This window comes from Solanum lycopersicum, chromosome 1, assembly GCF_036512215.1.
Source record: "Solanum lycopersicum chromosome 1, SLM_r2.1".
Classification (NCBI taxonomy): Eukaryota; Viridiplantae; Streptophyta; class Magnoliopsida; order Solanales; family Solanaceae; genus Solanum; species Solanum lycopersicum.
In genome coordinates this window covers 28,897,391-28,903,390 of record NC_090800.1, presented here as the reverse complement: position 1 = coordinate 28,903,390, position 6,000 = coordinate 28,897,391, and positions in this window count along the sequence as shown.

Genomic DNA, 6,000 nt, shown 5'->3' with positions numbered 1-6,000 from the left:
ATAAATTCACTATGAAGAACATTAATCCTTTCCGTCATATTGACGAGTTGTTTGATCAACTCCAAAGGGAAAGATACTTATCTAATATTGACTTGACATTGCGGTATTACCAACTTAGACTAAGAGGTGAGGATATACCAAAGACTACATTTCAGACTAGATATGGTCACTATGATTTCTTAGTAATGTCCTTTTGTCCCACAAATGCCCAGTGGCATTTTTGAACTTAATGAATAGAGTGTTTATAAGCTACCTAAATTCATTTGTCATTGCTTTCATTGAAAACGTCTTGGTATATTCGAAAAAATGAAGGTGATCACATGAACCATTTCAGCGTAGTGTTAGAAGTGCTTAAGTAGAATCAAATATTTCCCAAGTACAACAAATGATAGTTTTGGTTGAGGTCATTGGCGTTCCTTTGTCATATCTTCTCTAGTGAGGGAGTTGACGTTGATCCAAGGAAAACTGATGCGGTCAAAAATTGTCCTAGACCATTGAACCCAACAGATATTAAAAGTGTCTTGGGTCTAGTGGGTTATTATAAGACACTTGTGGATAGTTTTGCGTCCATTGAAATTTTGACCCAAAAGAGTAGGAAATTTTAATGGTCAGAAGCATGTGAAAAAACCTTCCAAATGTTTAAGGATAGGCTTACTTCCAATATGGTATTGACCCTATCGTAGGGTACAAAGGGTTTTTTAGTATTTTTGATGCATCCCGATTCGGGTTGGGTTGTGTTCTCATGCAACATGAGAAGCTTATATCGTATCCCTCTAGAAAACTCAAGTTAAATGAGAGAAATTATCCGTCTCATAACCTTTAACTAAAAGTGGTGGTATTTTCTTTCAAGAAGTTGAGGCATAACTTGTATGAGGTCCATGTTTATATGTATACGAACTATAAAGGTCATCAATACATATTCACTCAAAAGGAGATAATTCTCTGACAAAGGAAATAGGTAGAGTTGTTGAAGGACTATGACATGAGTGTCCTCAATCATCCCTGTAAGGCCAATGTCGTAGCGGATGCTTTTAATCGTTTTTCACTGGGAAGTGTGTCTCATGTTGAGGAAGCCAAGAGAAACCTAGTAAAAGATGTTCATAGATTGGATCGTTTAGGGGTTCAGATTGAAGAGTCTTCCATAAGTTGTGTGGTGGTACTTCATAGCTCCGAGTCATCTTTGGTGTTCGAGGTGAAGTCAACACCTTGAGCAAGCATTGATGGATTTAAAGGAATCGGTTCTTGGAAACTAAATGAGTCATTCTTTTTTTTATTGGGGGAATGGTGTCTTGAGGTACCAAAAGAGGTTATGTGTTCCCAATATAGATGGTTTGCGGATTCGAATTCTTGAGGAAACTCATGGGTCCCGTTACTCCATTCATTCGGGTTCAACAAAGATAGACATGACCTTTGGGAAGTATTTTGGTGGGAAGTTTTGAAGAAGGATATAGTAGAATTTGTCGCTAAGTTTCCAAATTGGCAACAAGTAAAAGTCGAACATCAAAAGTCAGGTGGATTACTACAAGAAATCAAAATTCCTACTTGGATGTAAAAATATATCAACATGGATTTTGTAGTAGGGATGCCTCGTACTCAAAAGCAATATGACTCTATATGGGTAATTGTGGATGGGTTAACCAAGTCCGCTCATTTTATTCCTGTCATGTCTACTTATCCGGTGGGAGATTATTCAAGGATCCTCATAGATGAGACTGTCCATCATATCGGATCGGGGTGCACAATTCACATCTAGGTTTTGGAGGTTATTCCAAGAAGGGTTGGATACTAAGGTAAACCTAAGTATCCCTTTTCAGCCCCAAACGGATGGTCAAGCGAATCACTATTCAAACCCTTGAGTATATGCTTAGAGTGTGCATTTTTTATTTAATGGAAAATTGGGAGAAGCATTTGCCTTTGGTTAAGTTAGCTTATCATAATATTTTTCATTCATTCATATCCATGACTCCTTATGAAGCCTTGTATGGTAGGACGTGCAGGCCTCTTAATTGATGGTCTGAAGTAGGTGAGCCTTCGCTTCTTCTTCCCAATTTGATTTATATGACATTGGAGTAATCTCTTGCAAACAGCCTACAGTCGGCAAAACTCTTTTGTCTATCATCGGAGAAGGGATTTAGATTTTGAGGAAGGTGATAAGGTATATTTATAAATTTTGCTTATGAAAGGGGTGGTTAGATTTTGCTAGAAAGGGAAGTTGAGTCCTCGTTATGTGAGTCCCTATTAAATCTTGCTAAGGATTGGTAAGGTTTCCTATGAATTGATACTCCTTAGTATATTGGCATCAGTTCATCAAGTTTTCCATGTTTCTATGCTTAAGAAGTATATCGGCGATCCCTACTCTATTCTTCATATTGAGGGTCTTGCTATGAATGATAACCTCTCCTATGAGGAAATTTCGGTTCAAATCCTTGATAGACATGTAATGAAATTGAGGAACAAAGAGGTGGCTTCTGTAAAAGTGTTATGGAAGAATCACCTGGTTGAGGGTGCAATATGGGAGGCGGAGGCCGACATGAAGTTCCGTTACACTCATTTATTTGCTATATAAAATTAGTAGTCTTTACTAATATAGAAAATAATTACTAAAACTACAAGTTTCTTGATATTTGATGAAGTCATGAAAAAGGTGCATTTTTTCTGCCATTACAGTAAATTACAGTGAAATTGTACATTTGGATTTGAAATTCGCTTTTTTTCTTATTTTGAATCATGTTGGGAATTTTGATATGGTAAGTCTTTCTAAAATTATATGTAGCATGTTAATAAGTTGAAATTTGGCATAATTGACTCATAAAATGCTATGTTGAGCTCTTGTTGTTGTGAGAAGGGTATTCCTCATAATGTAAAGTTGAGCCTTATTTGTGTGGTAATTGAAGTTATTGAATTAGCTTTTGTAAGTTATATTATTGATATTATAACTCATGTTGTTATGTTTTGCTTTTTGCTTGGGCTTCTAGTCTTCAGTATATTCCTTACTTCAAAAAAAATTTAGTGTCATTCGGAGACAAATGTTCATAGGGGGGATAATGTATCACTTGGAAAATCCAAGACGTGTTCTAGACACTAACATGAGTGTCATAAAGTTTAGACACTATTTCAATAATCATTTTTATTGTTATAAGTCATTTAGGATGTCTAGAAACCAAAACATCCAGGAATGTCCATGACGTCAAGAATCTAGTTCAAGGAGGTACTAGCGTGCTTTAGCCTATTTGACTAGCTTTTAGGAGTCAGAAACTCATGAAAAATGGTGGAAAGGTGACTAAAATGCGTGTATTTTGATTCATATCTGAAAAGTCAGGGATTGACTCCCCAAGGACTAACCAAGGGTGGCTCTTGCTGAGGACACTTGAAAAAGTTGGTAGAAACTATCAAGACAAAGTGTCACCAATGGTTGCCACAGACAGGCCGTTGGTAAATCGACGGGCGTTGATTAATACATAGCCAAAATATTGGAAGGTTCATTTTTCATAGTCTTTGACCAAGACTACGGGTAGGCAGCACGGAAGGGCACAGTGGCCGTTTGTTGACCCACGATCCGGCATATGCATCATATGATGATGTAGGCCAAATGGAATCAGTACATCGAATGTACAAGTATGCGAGTTGGAATGCTAAAAATAACACAATATTGAAAAGAGTAAGAAGGAACACTTACATTGGAATTGCTCACCTCATGAATAAGTTAACTCAACATAAAGTAATATGACACATGCAACATATATAAAGTTTTTAAAACAGTGTAAAAACTAAGTTCATTAATTAAATTAAATAAAAAACTAAACTTTACTTTTAAGATAAAGTAATATAGTTTATGTGGGATATTCTCTAACCGAAAACCACTTCTATGATCCTTGGTTATACAATGTCGTGCCCACGCTACGAGAACTGTCCTATACATTATCGTCACATAGAACTACTTAACTTTGTGGATCCACTAGCATAGATGACGTGATCATCTAAAAAGTATGACCCATGAATACCCATGATTGCTACATTGTTTATGGAGACTTGAATTATTATGAACTCACATCCCCATATCGGTGCTCAATACTACTCTCAAAAATATACTTAGCTCATGTGTTTTTAAAACAACTTCTTTCATTGTGTTGAGATAATGGCTCAACACTTAGCTTTAAAAGCTCTCTTGGAACTCAATGTTTTGTTTTCTTGATCAAAAATCATTTGGGAAATCTTAGTTTCCTCTTATATTAATTATGAAAACATTTATAAACTCTTAGGGAATACTTATTTCCCTTATAACTTTTGAGAAATGAACTCAATTGTTTACTTAACTTCTAGACATAACTCTTAACTTCTTTGACTTTAATCGTAACTTTCCTTGAATTAGATTATGGATTCAAGGTTCATGATATCATGTTCATGGATTATTTCATGATGTTTATATGTACCTTAGAGTGTTGGAATGAACTTAGAAACATAGGTAGGTATATCACTTAGGAACTGGTACGAAAAGGTGGAGGAATAATGGGGAGAACTGGCGTCCCTGACGCTCTGAGAGGCGTGGGGTGCCAGCCCTCATCTTACAGAGATCATGGTGGGGCACTCTGGCTGGCACAACGCCGCAAGTTCCTACGGACAGAGATTTTCCTTTCGGGCTCTAAGAAGGGCGGTGCCCCAACCCCTATCCCAAGGTGTTCTCGACTTTTCGCACATCCTTAAACCCTCTAAACTTCTTTGGTTCTTTCACCAAATATATAGGATCATTATTACTTTCAAATAAAATCTATTCAACCCAAAATTACACCCGGTAACATGAATCAAAACTTCAACAACACAACCATCAAGAATTTAATTAAAACTTTAACAATGTTCTTCTAGGACTCATTTTTTTAACATTCAAATACTTAGATTGCTAATTTAAACAAGATTGGATGTGGGTTAACTAACTCTGCACTATGTAATATCACAAACCTTTTTAGGGATTACCCCCGACATATTCCACACGCTATGCGTGAGCGTTCATGGTGATTCTTGATTTCTCTCCTTTTTTGTCTTCTTTCTTCTCTTCTCCAAGCCCTAGTGTGAATTCTATTTTTCTTAGATGAACAAAGTTCTGGCTTAGTTCCAATTAATTCCCAAAAATGAATTAATTTAATTGGGTAAGGAAATGATAACTTTTCCCTTCCTAAATCCAAATTAGACTTCTCTTAATCAAACAGCACAAGTTCCGAAAGACATAACTCACTCATACGCTATCAAAATCACATAAACTCCGTGGCGTTTGAAATATTATTCTAAGGGATTTGCAAAAATATCTTAAACTACCCTTAAATCATCTTGAGCTACAAGTTAAGGTCGTTTAAGGTTTACCAAAAACTCACTTTTTAACTTAGACAATTTTTTCAGAAGTTCTAATTCTTTTTAAAAATATGTAATTCATATTTCAAACTGTATTCTAGTCGTTCCTAGTTGCAAGATGTTAGAATTAACTACATTCCTATTGTTGGGGAGCAGAAGATACGGGAGGAAATTTACTGGCAAATTAGGACTGTTTCTATTCATGCTTGACAACTGGAGTCAGGAGTAGATACCCAAAAAGATCATTTACAAAGTTTTAAGATACGAGAGTTTCTGCATTTGGCCCATTTATTATTACAAGATCTAATAATGCTAAAGATTCCCATATCTTTATAGACCATATATATAGAATATTGAGGGTTATGTATGCCTATGTTATACAGGCTGGGGAGTTGGATTCTTTACGGCTACCTGAAGTAGCCATTCTTTTGTATGAAGCATGGGAGAGATCTAGAGGACCTGATTATCCACCAGCACAGTGGGATTTCTATGAGGACTTCCTTTCCAACTATTTTCCAAGGGAATATTTAGAGGCCCTTCGTTACCATCTTATCAATGTGAAGCATGGAACCATTAGTGTGAAGCATTATAGCCACAAATTTAATTCTGTTACAATATATGAACCAGATATTATACATAGAATGAGATCTAGAATTCATT